The sequence below is a fragment of the Neolamprologus multifasciatus genome, chromosome 11, assembly GCF_963576455.1.
Source record: "Neolamprologus multifasciatus chromosome 11, fNeoMul1.2, whole genome shotgun sequence".
Taxonomy (NCBI): Eukaryota; Metazoa; Chordata; class Actinopteri; order Cichliformes; family Cichlidae; genus Neolamprologus; species Neolamprologus multifasciatus.
Window position 1 is genome coordinate 5,815,608 of NC_140449.1, and position 16,082 is coordinate 5,831,689.

Below are 16,082 nucleotides of genomic sequence, written 5' to 3' on the forward strand. Positions count from 1 at the left end.
AATCGTGCCCCCCACACACATAAAACACACACATACACACACACACACGGATGACTGACTGACTGCTGTTCTGTGAGGCCTCCCAGTCTGGGAACCCAGAGGTGTCAGACAGTTATAATTATCACTCTACTTACACACAAACACACACACACAGTTCCAGTGTTGAATGGCATCCAGTTAAAATCTAGGCCTGTGCACCAGTCTGAAGTTAAAAAAAATAGAGAAGCACCCTGGAAGGCTTGTTTTCCCTGGTTGGCATAAAAGGATGTCAGTTTCCAGCTTTCCTCATTTTCAACTTCTGTTATAACATTTTTTGCCCATAAATAATTTATACAATATATTCCAGTACTTTATGAGGCTTTTACTTTCTTTTTTTTAATCTTCATCCATACAGATCTACTACTGTAAAGACTGCGCAAAGTGAGTATTCATTGAAAGAGGTCTTTCATTCCACCCATAGCATCATGAAGTCACAAATGAATAAGTCTGTCTAACTATAATTTGCTGAAGGTGTAAAGTATTTATTCAAATTTCAGCACTCTCAATATGAAAAGCATTCTTTCAAGAGCAATAACTTGAAATATTAAACTGTGCTATGCATCTAAGTGAAAAGCCTTAGTTTTAAATTCTTCAGTTAGAATCTAATATCACCTCAGTCACCTTACAAACAAGAACGCACATTTTCTGCTATTAATAATGGTAAATTTTCATTTCAGGATCTAAAGACTAGCGCGTCCTTCAGCTACACATTTTTGTGTGCTAAAAACCTGTGCAAAATGGGGAAAAAACACAGAAAAGCATGTTCTGATGCAAGTTATGGGGTGCTGAGTTGGAGGACATAAAAAAATGCTCCTCTACAATATGGTCTTAGGCTACGTCCACATGTACACGGGTATTTTTGAAAACAGAGATTTTCCGTTTTCGTTTAAAAAAATAATCCCATCCACACGTAAACGCAGAAATGAAGGAAAATGCTGCTAGGAACATGCCAAAGCAACAGGTGGCGATATATTCCTAACCGTGTAGAAATGTTGGCCAATCAGAAGTCTAGAAGCCTCGGTGGGAAATAGTAAACAAAGATGGGGCATAGAAGCAGAACCGAGTCGTATGTGTGGAGGGACAGTAACTGTGTGTGTATATGTAAGCATTTAAACACTGCAGAGAGTGCAATTAACAGTAACAGTATTGTAGAAATTCATTTCACCGAAACAATAACGTGGCGCACAGTGTGACGTCAAAAAAGGCGCACACCTTTGACGCTGCGTTTTCTGCGTTTTTCTCGTCCACAGAGTTTTCAAAAATATCCACTATGGCCGGAGTTTTTAAAAATCTCCGTTTTCAGTGACCAAAAACGCCGTTTACGTGTGGATGAAAGGTGCGAACGCATAGAAAAATCTGCGTTTTCAAAAATACCCGGGTACGCGTGGACGTAGCCTGAGAATGTAAACCCCCCCCCACACACACACACACACACACAAACACACACAAACACCAAGGCAACCAGCAAATCAATGGCAAAAATAGTAGGAAAGCCTGACGAGTCCTCACTGTGGGCACACATACCACTTTCCCTTCACATTATAGGCCATACAAACAAACAGTAATGTATGTAAATGCATGGATGCAGTAATTCACTGTGAGGAGTCACTTTTTATTTGAACATAATGGTTCGTGTAATGACTAGAATAGCCTCCCAAGAGAACTCTTATTTACAGTGTTTAGAAGAGAGCGAAGGACCGAGCATTGCTATGGTAATTATCAATATGAACTTAGCTAACTGCATGCTAATGGCAGCTAAAGAGCACATCTGAAAGCTTGCTGACTCACTCACACATATGTACAGATTTGTTTTTAATTTATAGACCCTTTTGCAGTTTAGAAACAGTGATGGCATAGCCAGTAAAATGGTCTATTATGTCTCAGCCAAGCACAGCACTTATTATTTTTCTCAGTACAGGTTAAGACACTGGGAAATTCTCTAGTTTGGCATGTGCCATGAATACACACTTCCTGTACTGGGCTAATATTTAAATACTCTTTTCACTTGTTAAAAACATACACTGTATAGCAAGATTTTTTGTGAGGTCCTGAAATGACTGATTTCAATGTTAAGGCATTTTCCCCTCCAACTTATTTATTTGTTTATTTGTCCAAAAGTAACTGTATTTTGGATGAAAGTAACATTTAGCATTTAGAATGCTAAATGTTAACTTGACCATGCTAACTAGCTTGGTTAGCAAGGTAAAGAAACCAAAACAGATACCTGCTAGTTTTCAGTAACTGATTAAATACTTGATTTTTCCTTTACCAAAACTGGAGCACAAACTTCTTTAAGGGTCTGTTAGTAACTACACAGAAAACTATGTAAATTATAAGATAATTAAATGCTTCAAAAGACACCAGCATCACAAAAACTTTTTCTGATGCTGAGTCCAGCTTGGTGTTTCAAATTAGCTTAGCAGGCAGCCAAAGTCAATGTAGCTATGCCCGTAATAGAAGACATTGTACTAAGAAATTCACAACAAATGCTTACCATTCTTACCAGTATGGGTTTGACTACTGATATACAGACATACAGACATCACTGTCACTTGGATTAACTCTGATGGTAAGTGGCTACAAAGAACCTATGGGCTCAAATTGTGGTCATAAATATTTTGTACTTGTAAATCAGTTTTGTAGTTGTAAATCAGGATTTGTATGTGTAAAAAAGATTTGTATGTGTAAAAAGTGTTGTGGAAATGACAGTCTTCATTAGTGGGGATAGTTACAAAACTTTCTTCGTTAAGAGTTAGCATACATGCTTTTATTGAACATTTGAACAACCAGCAAAAAAAACAGAAACTCTTGTAGAGGAAATAAAGTCAGAGATAGAAACGGTGCAGGTGCATCTAGCACAGGTAGAGCTGCTGCAAAAACCCACAGAGCTCAGCAGCCAGCGCAACAAATTCTGGATCCTTGGGTTTTAGTTAGCGTTAGCAGCACATGCTGCGTCCAATGTGAAAGGACCTTTATGCTGCGCACTGTAACTCACAACAATGGTCCCGGGTCAGCTCTGACTTTGTGTTAAACTAATCCTAAAGTATTAATGGTATTTCTAACCACTGATATACCACAACTTTATCCTTTCAGCAGCTACTGAAAGTTAGGGGACCTAGCTTCTATCAGATATTTATATAGAGATCCCCAGCTTCAAACTGTATTACCCTTCAAGGACCTGCAGTTCAAAAAAGCTCCCCTCTGACACCCAAACCCATCTATTCTCTGACTGGATAGTTAAATTTGTGATTGACATGACATTGGCCAATCAGATGAAAGGAAAAAAAATAGGGTCAAAATTCGTACTTGTAACTTGAAACTTGAGTGCATTTTCACATGTATTTTTTTGGCTAAGTCCACACATAAATCTTTTTTACACACACACACACACACATTCTTTTTACACATACAAATCCTGATTTACAAGTACAAAATATTTATGACCACAATTTGAGCCCATAAGAACCCACCATATTTAATTTTATTTGTAGGAGATCTTGATCACCAGTAGAAAGCCAGTTCCCACAGTATGAGAGCTGGGTGTTTGGTTACCGTCCACATTAGTGGTTAAGAAAATAGATGAATTCATACATACATGGATGTCAACAAGATGATGACTGCATTGTCAGTCAGTGTTTACACTGGTCCATGCCTGTGGGAATTAGCTGCTAAAATCCAAGCTAATCTTTAGCCTTGACTCTTTATTTGTTCTCAACGCTTTTAAACCAGGTGCCACATACAGTCCATACGACACTGAACCTAAAGATGCATACTTCCATGTTTTAATTAATGCAGAAATAGTAAAACTAAGCTTTCCCAAACTAATCTGTGGACTTTATATGTCTGCTGCCTAGCTTAAAGTCTAAGTGTTGGTTGTAGTGTTGATCAAAACCTCAATTTAACCTGACCTGTAAATGTATCGCACTACCTGCATAACTCTGGACTTGAGAGTTAAGCCTAAATCACACAAACACACATCAGTCTCCCTGATTGTGTGCGCGTACACACCCAACCGCCCACCCATCTCTTACAGTAGACAAATGCATATGTGAATGGCGGGTGTTTTAAATGAAAACGCTGGACCACCCAGGACTTCCAGTATCGCCCCGCCGACCTCCGAGGCTGACGGATGGAGGCTATTCACATCAAGCCTTTAACACCTTCAGATCCCCCTCCACACCACCGCACTCAATAGTCAATACAAGCCTTGCACAATCCCCTAAGACAAATGGGCAGACTTCAAACACATACATACACAACCTCAGAAAGACAGAGTGGGAGGGCGCCTGAGAGAGAGGAGAAAGACGGTCGGTGGGTTTTACCAGTGAGAGACAGAGAGACCTAACTTCAGCTCTCTCACTCTCCCTCTCTCGCCTCAACCTCCCTCCCCCCTCTCCCTTTTCAAAACAAATGCACAATCCTCGTCTAGAGAGAAATACTCAGCATTAGGGCGATGGCTCCATTTACTCCTGTGGGGGTTCATTTGGGTCCTTTCAGGCCCTGTGTGTGTATGCATCCATGTATGTGTATGTGTGTGTATGTAGGAGGGGGTGCAGGGAATGAAAGGCGTGGGGTGCTGTCAAATAGCCCCCCGCTCTTAATGGCCCAGCTGCATCATTACCTAGCACACACACTGGGCCCAAATAGACTGAGGGAGTAGGAGGAGGAGGAGGATAGACAAGTCTATCAAACTAAGTATGAAGAGAGGAGGGTGGGGGCTCATCATTACCTAGTATACACTATGGAGTTGAAGAAACTGAAAGAAAAAGCAGGGGGTAGGGAGGGGTCAGACAGGCAGCTAAATTCAGTACAAAAGCATGTTAGTGAACTACACACTCACGATGACACGCACACACAAACTCAGGGCCTCCGGGGAAGTTTTACAGCGGCTCCTTGTCTTCAACAATGATGTAAGGTCCCTGTCGCTGTCAGGTGTATGTATGTGTGTGTGTGTATGTGTGTGGGCAAAGCACTAGGTGAATGACTACACATCTTCCTAGCAGGAGTGCAGGACAATGTGCGGGGTAGCGCCATCAGGCCTGCATAGTGACACATGAAACATCTATTTTGAAAGAGTAGCTGGGATACAGGAAAAAAGGCCTTTTTCCCCTTCTTTCTTCTTCCTGTCATCATCGCCTACAAGAGCTGCGTCTCCCTATACTTGACACTGATTGGTTTGCAGTCGGTCATGCACCTCACGTTGGCAGGTTAGCCTTTTATTGCGGTTTGACTAATTGGAGAAAAATGAATGAATAGATTAATTTCATTGCCACTTTATATACAGGTTGTATTCAGCTAGTGCAGCTTCTTTGTTTTCAGGTGGTACTGCTCTTCTGTCTTCTCACATCCTCACACTCATCGTCGGACAAAATGCCGGGAATTTGCTAGTGTTGTTTTATTTTTCTTTTGAATTTTTAGCGAATTGTTAGACTATATTTTAATTAAAATGTAAGACCTCCTCTTCCCCCACCTTCAAAAGAAAGTCACATGGGGGAAAATTGGAAACTGGGCCACGGTTTGCTTTGATCCCGACTTAGATTGCGTCTTTTAGTAATACCATTGTTCTACCTGAAACGTCTGAGAAACTGGCCCAAGAAAGTGGAACTGGAAGCCCACATTTATGTAGGAGTAGGAGAAAAAGAATGAAAGTCAGTAGAACCAGATCAAATACATGTGTGTGAATAAGACAGAGACCGGTGCAGAAGTGAAGCTCTAGGAGCAGACATAGTGAAGGTGGGTGAGTTTATGCCACCCAAAACAACAAACAGTGCACAAGAGAGGTGAAGAAGAGAGTGCCGGCAAGGTGTAGTATGTAGAGACGAGTGTCAGGGGTGAATTACGAAAGAAGGATAGCAGCAAGAGTGAAAGGGAAGGTTTACAATGTGTGAGACCTGATATGACGTGTGGTTTGGAGTGGCGCTGACAAGAAAGCAGGAGGTGGAGATGAAGATGGTAAGATCTGCAGTGGAAGTAACCAGAATGGACACGATTAGAAATGAGTAAATCAGAGGGGTAGCTCAGGTTGACTTGTTTGGAGACAGAGAGACAGGGGTGAGATGGTTTGGACATCGGCAGGGGAGGGATAGTGGACATACTGGACAAAGGATGTTGAAGATGGAGCTGCCAGGAAGGAGGAAAAGAGGAAGACTTCAAAGTTAAGGAAGATATGCATAGAGTTAGTGTGAAGAATAAGAGAGTTTACACTAATTACATTAGGTCGGGGATCGGGGAACTCCAGGCCTCAAGGGCCGGTGTCCTGCAGTTTTTAGATTTCACCCTGGGTCAACACACCTGGAGAACTTCAAGACATGTTGAGGACGTAATTTAGCCTTTAAATCAGCTATGTTGGATCAAGGACACATCGAAAACCTGCAGGACATTGGCCCTTGAGGCCTGGAGTTCCCCACCCCTGCTTTAGGTGATCACATCATGTCCAAGTCTAAAATGTCTCTGTGGAGTTTGCATGTTCGCCCCATGTCTGAGTGTGGGTTTTCTTGGGGTACTCCCACAGTCCAAAGACATTAGTTAGTGGGGTTAGGTTAATTGGTGATTCTAAATTGCCCACATGTGTAAATGTGAGTGCGAACGGCTTTCTGTCTCTCTCTGTTTGCCCTGAGACAGACTGGCGATCTGACCAGGGTGTACACTACTTCTCGCCCTATGGCAGCGAGCACAGGCTCAAGGATTGCTTTAATGTACAACCACACAAAGAGCTATACATTAAGTAATAATTGATTGCATATCAGTGCTTGGGACATGCTTATTTCCAACTAAAAGAATCCTCGACAGAGTCTGAACAAACATCTCTTCTGAGAGGAGAATGTGTTGGTTCTGTAACAAAGGCTGACAAGTCATTGGAGGCAAAGTATAGTGGAGCACAAGATCCATGTACTGCAAATGGGCTGTCAAAAGTGTGCTAGTCTGAAAAGAAGAAGCGATAATGTCAGATGACACACAGGCTGTGCAGCGTAGCTAGAACAAACAGGTGTGCCTTGAAATTGTGACTTGCTCCACAAAAATGTAGACAGCAAGCAAAGTATCGTCATCGTGTACATGTTAACATCACAGCACCGCTATGTCTTAGTCGAAACTCCCTTCTCAGCAGACGAGCTTCTGATCATTAAACAAAATAGATCATCCTTGCTTCTGAGTCTCATCTTAAAGCTAATTAATTGATTATCACAGATAAACACTTCTCACTCGCTACTTGTCTTTTTGTCTCTCGGTCGAGGCTCAACTTAACAATTCCTGAGCAAATGTTTCCCATTAGAAGCATTACCTAACATAATAACCCATCACAGTGAAACATCTCCTCTTTCTTTATGTTCTGTGCAACTATTACAGTTGTCAATAAAATACAATATTATCTGAAACAAAAATGTCAAAAAAAAGGAAAAAGAAATAAAACAGAAAATATCCATGATTCAAACAATTTTGTTTCAAAATGTTTCAATGATAAATAATGTGCATCTTAATTCAAATCTGTGTAAATCTATCTGCAAATAAAAAAACTAATTCAATCACCTTTCAACTCATTCGATTCAAAACTTTTCCATTTCTTAAGCTCCATTAATAATCCTCACTAATTCTCAATAAGTTAAATCAACCTTAACACACATTTAATTAAAAATCACATTATCTGTTAAAAGTAGCTGCTTTGCTGCTTCTCATCATATCACACCATCTCCTAAATGAAAGTGGTAGTGAGACAGTTTTCATAATTACAGTTTCCAGGGTCAAGAATAACCTTTGAACCCAAGCTCATAGGCTAACAAATATGAATTTTATTATAAGTGAACAGATAATGTGGAACATCTATATTTCACAATTTAATCCTGATTAAATAGCCGACAGCACCAGAATGGCTACTAAATTGATTCTCAGACAGTCGTCTCAGCTCTTTTTAGCACTTTCTTCGGAGCCCATTTACCCAGGATAAAAGGGGCAGAAACAGGGATACCACGTTCAGGTTGTTCTTTGCATCACAGCTTGCTGATGTACCGTCCACTTCAGCTTAAAGAAAGGGGAAAACTCTACAGTTTATAGAATATTACTGCTTCAAAAGAAATGTAAGGGAAACAACAGTTTAAGAAACTTAAGAAAGAAAAAAAGTTAAATCTGTCAACAGAGAGCAGAGCTGGGCCCAAATTATTATATTTCCCATTCTGAAATGTAACCAGATGATGAATATTCATTAAACATGTAAATGACACTGCCACCTACTTTTAATTCACTCACAATAATTTGACAATATTAAACAAATGTGCCTATTGCTCTTTAAAGCTATAAAACTAATAAGCTCAGATGTAACATTTATGAGCAGTTTTCAAAAAGCGAGTCATCTACCAACTGGAACATCAGTTCCCTGCTCCACAAGTCTGCAGGTCGAAGCATCGTTGGGTAAGATACTAAACCCTGAGTGTGAGTATGTGTGCAAACGTTAAACAAGGTGCTTAAGCACAGAAAAGGCGCTTGTATGAATGTGTGTGTGACTGCAGTAAAAAGTGCTTTGAGGGTAGTTCAGTGCAGTTAGAGGGTCTCAGACTATCAAAGGTGAAGCCTAGCAGATAGCTACAAGCTATAACTTCCTGTTTTAGCACACACTATCAATCAAAGAAGCCACCCCATACCCCTATAGACATTATGAAAGGGAGAACTTTGCAGGGGCGAGGGAATGCTTTTTCTAACCATCATGTGAACATGCTTTTGGAAGACTTTTGGTTTTGGCATTTTTTGCCTTTCCTGGATAGTGAAATTGTGGCAAGGAAATTGGACAGAGAGAGGGGGAAGATTTGCTCGGACAGTCTCAGTCGTTCTGTCCTTGGGCAAGACACTTCACCTACCGCCTACTGGTGTTGGCCAGAAGGGCCAATGGCGCAATATGGCAGCCTCGCTTCTGTCAGTCTGCCCCAGGGCAGCTGTGGCTACAACTGTAGCTTGCCTCCACCAGTGTGTGAATGTGAGAGTGAATGGGTGGATGATTGGGTGTGTAAAGCGCTTTCGGGTCCCTAGGGGGGACTAGTAAAAGCGCTATACAAATACAGGCCATTTACCATTCATGTGGCCATTAGAGGAACTGCAATTTTTTTGGCACTTTGATGGTGGCTTCATTTTTCTCAGACCTGGAGGTTGCCTCTTAATGTAAAACAGTGCTGCAGATAGTAAACAGACTTCCTGGGCAGTCTGTATTTTCTGTACAAAATCCAAAACATAGTCAAAATGCAAAACAGAACTCTGCTCAGGAACATGTGGTTTGGCTTCCTTCCTGATATATTGTTTGTCAGACTTAAATGTTTTCAGATCATCAAACAAATGTAAATATTAGACAAATATAATAAGGTGTTTATTATTAAGGGAGGAAAATTCCCCCCAAATAATTGCTTTCTAAACCGAATAACTGGTTGGGAACGCTTAGCAGCAACAACTGCAATCAAAAGTGTTTCTGATAACTGGCAGTGAGTTTTTTAAAAGGCTGTGGAGGAATTCTGGCCCAATCATCTTTCCAGAATTGTTGTAATTCAACCACAATGGAGGGTTTTGGAGCATGAACCACCTTTTTAAGGTCATGCCACAGCATCTCAATTGGATTAATGTCAGGACTCTGACCAGGCCACTCCAAAGTCTTCATTTTGTTTTTCTTAAGCCATTCAGAGGTGGACTTGATTGTGTGTTTTGGATCATTGTCCGGGCTGCAGAACCCAAGTGGCCGATGGCCGGACATTCTCCTTCAGGATGTTTTGGTAGATGGCAGAATTCATGGTTCCATTTACCACATCCTGAAGCAGCAAAACAGTCCCACATCATCACACTACCACGACCCTGTTTTACTGTTGGTATGATGCTCCTTTTCTGAAATGCTGTGTTAGTTCTGCACAGGTGTAATGGGACACACACCTTCCAAAAAATTCAACGTTTGTCTCATCAGAGTATTTTCCCAAAACCCTTGGGGATCATCAACATGACCTCTTGGATGCGTCATTGTTGTGCTCTTGGGGTAATTTTGGTTGACCAGCCACTTATGTTAAGGTTGACCACTAGTCGATGTTTTCGGCATTTGTGGATAACAGCTCCCACTGTGGAGACTGTGGAATCCCACAGCTTTAGAAACGGCTTTATAACCTTTTCCAGACTGAGAGATCTCAATTACTTGTGTTCTCATTTGTTCCTGAATTTCCTTGGATCGGAGGAAGGACCTTTTGGTCTACTTCACTTTGTCAGGCAGGTCGTATTTAAGTAATTTTTTGATTGAGAACAGGTGTGGCAGTAATCAGGCCCAGGTGTGGGAGCCACCGTTAATTATAATTGGGGGGGGGCAATCCCTTTTTCACACATGGCCATGTAGGTTTGTACTTTTTCCCCTCTTAATAATAGACACCTTCATTTAGAAACTGCATTTTGTGTTTAATTTTGTCATCTTTCTCTAATATTTTTGTGTGATCTGAAACATTTTAGTGTGACAAACGTACAAAAATCAGGAAGGAGGCAAACACACCACTTTTTCACCCCACTGTAGGTTAAACCAATTAGAGCGTTGACAATGTTTTTTTGAGGTTATTATGATAAAAGTGCATAAACACGAAATACTACGATAGTGTTGAACTTGGCAGCAGCGCCGGAGCAGAAATTAAAAATACCTCATTGTGTGGTGAATGGAATGTTCTGACTAATAAGACAGTGGCTCGTTCATCACCTCTTCTCTGGCGGGACTGTCAATAGCGCCTGACACCTACGAGCTCCGCCACACTCCCGCTCTGCGTCCTATTTTAAACACGCGGCACTTCCAAGAATCCCCACTCCTCTCTCCATTTCCATCACGCTTTCTCTCACTCTGTTTCCATCATCTCCATCCATCCATCTCTTGTCGAAACCTCTCAGCGGGGCTTGAAGCTGTTGTGTGCGAGGCATACTTGGGCTGTGGCGTCAGTTTGGAAATGAGGCTCGTTTGCATTTAAACACTCTGCTCTCTGGGCACTTGGTAAACTTGATGAGAGGAGGATGAGGGGAGTGGAGAGAAGGAGGAGGGGGAGAACAAGGGGAAGTAAAGAGAGAGAGAGAGGGAAGGGGAGAGCAAAGGGAGTAATTGCAACACTGAGAGAGGAGTTGAAGAGAGAGAGAGAGACGGGAGTGAAGGAGGGAGTGTGTGGAGAACAGTGGCTAATATAAATTCATTATGTAAATCCGCAGCTCAAACAAATTGACAGGCGGGTATTACACCTGAGAGGAGCTGAATCAAGAGCATGAAAGCATTAGCTCCACTCACCCTTGACCTCCAACCTCGACCTGTTCACCGGAGTGTGCCTGTTATGCATACTAACGACTCAGGAGGGGCCGGGCCGAACAGAAACATTGCAACACGTTTTGGTTTCTTACAGTGGTAGCTGGAGACAAAACCTCCATCCTACATCTGCGCTGGAATGTAAACTATGCCAAAAGGAAAACACCGGAGAAGAGTGTTTTCTCATTGAAGCAGACCCACATAACAGATACACAGTGCCGCAGCAGCCATTGCTGGAGACTCCTCTTTCTTCTGATATCTGAAAAAGAATATTTGAATTCCCAAACTTGGAAGACAATCTGCACTCTGACAAGTCTGCAGGAGAAAGAGGAGTGAGAAGTTCTGAAAGAGTTTTAAGAGTGCCACGTTCATCTGTCATTTGCACCTCTGGGTAACACTTAGAGCTTCACCTTTTTTTTCTGTTTAAATCTCAGAACTTTTTATACTTTCGTTAATCGATTAAAGACGTTTACCGACAATCCACAGCTGTAGTTAAAACAAATAAAGGAAGGGGAAGGGCAAGGCTCCAGTGTGGCGGCAGCGGCTGGAGATGTCATCGGATCAAAAAGCAACACTGCGTGAGTCATGGGGATGAAGAAAAACAACATAAAAACAACCCCCTGCCACCACCCGGCACCAATCTGTTGATGATTTCTGGAGTTCGTGACATGAAAAATGACACACGGCTCATTGTTTGCTGGTCATCATTCATGTTTGCATTCAAAGCCCTAAAAACGGCATGACATTATGAGGACCGGTGCATTAATAACACATTAATTATGAATTAATGGAAAAAGAAAGAAAGTTAATCTGGTTAGAAAATGAAAAGTTTAGATCTAAGCCCTAAAGAGGATTCCTGCAATTAAAAGATTTAAAACAAAATTGATCAAAAAAGAAAAATGAAGTAGAAAAGGCTAAGATGTCCCTATTTTTTCTCTCTAAAATCCCTATATTCTCCAATATCCACAATGCAGCTTAGCAGCACTGGCTGTCTTTGCCATTTAAACACCCACATCATTTGAACTCCATGTTCCAAGTTTTTACCACAGTCTGACCCCACTTGATCAGACTTCACAAAGCTCCCTTGAGAGGACAATACACAACTGTTTTCATAAGCTTCCCAGCACTCTCCACGATAAGAAAGTTACCCTTTAATGCAATTTTTTTTATTCAGAAAACAACTTAAAACTGATGGAACGGTCTCAACACCTTCCAACAGCCTCAACAATGAATGACATTCATGCAACATAAGCCTATTTTTTTTCCTTCATTGGCATTTTGGAGATATTTTGAAGTGCACTCAATTTACTCGGCACTCCACCACCCTCCAACACTGACCGGTCTCTCAAAGTAAAATAAATCAAGCACATCTCCTATGTTAAAGCCTCATGAATATCCAAAAAGGACTGAACAATCACTTCAGCCCCCTCTCTGACTCGAAAGGCGGTTCAGCTTTGGAGGTGACCATATGGAAGGAAGGAGTTCGGAGCTGTCGCTATTAAGTGATGGTGTGGTGAGGGGGCGGCGGCAGCCGAGGTTCTAAGGATCTGCAGCTGCTGTCGTCGCCGCCTGAGCCGGCGGACTTAGAGCCAGGCGCCACTCGTTTCTAACCTGAGTACGGCCGGGGGTAGGAAAATAAAACATTAAACGAGCTACAAAGACTGCCGCTGGGCTCAGGAAAGGAGGGCGAGAGACAAAGAGAGACAGCAGAAACACAGATGAAAGCAGCAGCTACAGAAAGTAAATGCGAGAAAGATAAAAGAAAGGAAGAGGGAGGTCCTGATGAATGTGTTTATCCAGTGCTTTCCCAAGTGCTTCTCATGTTGTGTCTGCTCTGAGTAAATCCTTGAACCACACAGAAGAGCAGGCCGCTCCACAGAGGGCCCGAGGACAACAAGTGGATGGCTTCGCTAATCTGAATCTTAATGAGCTGGAAATCCCTCCCATCTCTCGTTCTTTCCTCTCTCTGCGTCTCACACGCACATGTCCATTCAATGGATCCCTTTTAGGAACGGCATAGTAAAACCGAAGATGACACATATGGTCCTCCAGCGCATTCGTGCTAATGACATGCAGACCTAATTAATCATCGGTTCATCTGGATGCGATCGCAGCTCTGTGCCTCAGCGGCTGATCCTCTGCCATCATGTGTAATCGCACTTGCAATACGACAGGTGCGTGACTGAATAGGCGGCCTTGGGTGCCGCTGCACGCATCCTGATGTTTCACAAAAGTTTCCCCAAAACTGTGGTGTCATATTGATGCAACTACAGGAGGAAACTGCAACAGGAGTACAAGTAGGTTTGGGGTTTTTTAATGAGGAAAATACTTTTTCTCCTCAGTAAATATGTAAGAAAGTAAGCAAATAATGTTCTTTAATGTGCACTGAAATTTCTTACTTCCCAGATATTGTGGGAAGACATTTACTTTGAAAAGACAAGACTGCATTTGTTTTAGCTAATTGCGGTTCAATCTTGTCCTCCACTGCAGCTAGTATATGGTAAATGGTCTGTATTTGTATAGCGCTTTACTAGTCCCTAAGGACCCCAAAGCCCATTCACACACACATTCACACACTGGTGATGGCAAGCTACATTGTAGCCACAGCCACCCTGGGGCGCACTGACAGAGGCGAGGCTGCCGGACACTGGCGCCACCGAGCCCTCTGACCACCACCAGTAGGCAACGGGTGAAGTGTCTTGCCCAAGGACACAACGACCGAGACTGACCAAGCCGGGGCTCGAACCAGCAACCTTCCGATTACAAGACGAACTCCCAACTCTTAAGCCACAATCGCCCCGTATACTTCATTGGCTGCAATATTTATTGATTTCTCATTGTCCTCAATGACAAATCTTCTCACAGGATTTTTAAAACAATCCTGAAAACACCTCTGTAATACATTAACTCTTTACCCCTTGGAAGCTTACCTACCCTTGAAGCTCTTTTCTGAACTGAGTGCTTTCTGTCATATTTCAGGACTGCTTATGAAACCAAATGACTGGGTGGAAGTTGGTAAGGGTGCTCTCTGCCTTTGCAGCTACCCTCAAAAACCCCCAGAAACTGTTCTGATGTCATCAAATCACATTTTTATTGATACATACGGAGGTGCCTAAACTCATCATTAAGGGTGCAGGAGAGGTAAAAAAAAGACATCTTTATGTGGCTCAAAGAGTCAACATGATCTGTAACACAACATTTGCCCATAAACCCATAGAACAGAATGTGCCGGCTTGTAAGTACAAAAATATAAAGGGAGGTGGTATGGTTGGTGTGATAGCAGTTCAAAAAATAAATAAATAAATAAAACAGTAAAGGCTGTTTTATGCATGTAGGTCAAAATCAGGTCAGTCAGCCAATCCTAAACGTGTCACAGAAACATCTCCTGGCAGCACAGCAGGCCCCCCGCTGTTATATACACTAGCAGATATTATGTTGAGATCTGTGGCGAATTAACAACAATGCATTTGCTACTGAAAGCCATCAGCTGTCAGCTGTCACCACTCTAAAGCTCTAAACACACGTCAGACTGATCAGTAAAGCATTGATCACAGAGAATGACAAACGTTTGCTGTCTTCATTAGTAACGCATGTGAGATGTTTCAGTGCAAAACCATCCGCTGCCTCGGGGATCCTGCAACACAATCAAAGGAACGCCGGTCACTGAGAGGGGGCGCTCCTGTGGAGCCTTGAGAGTGGACCGCTCGCTCACACCGCATAGTGAAAAGAATTCCAAAACGGACTGCAGGGCCTAGTGACATCCCCTCCGTGTGAGCTGATAACATCACATGATTAATATTATATTTAGCTACTTCTGATCTGAAGGAAAAATAACAGATTGCATTTGAAGCCTTTTTGCTAATTAGATTACATTTATTTCACAAATGCTTTGACCAGCAATGGATATCCTTAAAATAATACTTCTCTTAGTGGTATTTTAACCCTAATTTTGTCTGTATTTAAAATAAACAAACAAGAAATTCAAATTCAAAACATAACTCACACTTGCTTTACTTTCTTCATATAAATTAAGATTAAAAATCAGCACTAACAAATGGCAACACTTTAACACTATTCCGAATAAAGGTTTTTTGGTTGCTGTTGCCACAGACAGTGCAAAAGATGGGGCTTGTGCTAAGGTTGGCAGCTACCTGTCTGTGATTTATTCTTGTATTTTATGCATTTTCTGGTATAATATCAGCCCTAGCAACTCACTTCTGCTGTGTATACATGTAAGGGTCTATGGAACACCTTTTCAATGATTGCAACAGTTATAAGAAAACTTTTCCGCCACCATTTGTGTACTTCACTTCCTCACCTGAATATTTTTTAGTAGTCATGGAACGTACCTGAGGAAATCCTAAAAAGAAATCAAGGAAAAGAGGCTGGCATCCAGGTACAGATTAGACGAGCCTCCAGGTTGGAGATCCACTGATTGGACGGGAGGCTTCACCGTTTTGACTGCCGGTTACTCTCCAGGTTGTGGTTGGAAATACACCCTCACAGCCACTGTAGCCTTGGTTCTTCTCGTGTAATCCTCTGGATTCTGTCGATTGCAGCCTTACCACTATGGCCCTGGGTCTTGCATTGCCAAACCAGTGTTTGGTCACGCGGCACAGTTGGAAATCTCGTGAACGGACAAGGTCTGCTGTCAGTCCCACTGTGGCCACCTGATGCAAAACCTACACTGTCGGATTGCTCTTCTGAACATTCGCTCCATCACCAACCAGTCTTTGTTCCTTAGCTGAGTTAGTTAGTTACTTAGTTA

General features: G+C 42.1%; 1 protein-coding gene across 6 annotated transcripts in view; it reads right to left on the reverse strand.

Moving 5' to 3' along the window:
* The window catches only part of LOC146507676 (low-density lipoprotein receptor class A domain-containing protein 4-like), a 275,368-nt gene that overhangs the window by 99,077 nt on the left and 160,209 nt on the right, over positions 1-16,082 (reverse strand). The window contains exon 3 of one of the 6 annotated variants that reach the window (XR_014876985.1): positions 1-16,053. This exon is cut by the window's left edge and continues 15,700 nt beyond it. The exons of the other annotated variants lie outside the window; for them this stretch is intronic. The gene's annotated coding sequence lies outside the window, so the exon portion shown is untranslated. The remainder of the gene's footprint in view (positions 16,054-16,082) is intronic. 6 annotated transcript variants of the gene reach the window in all.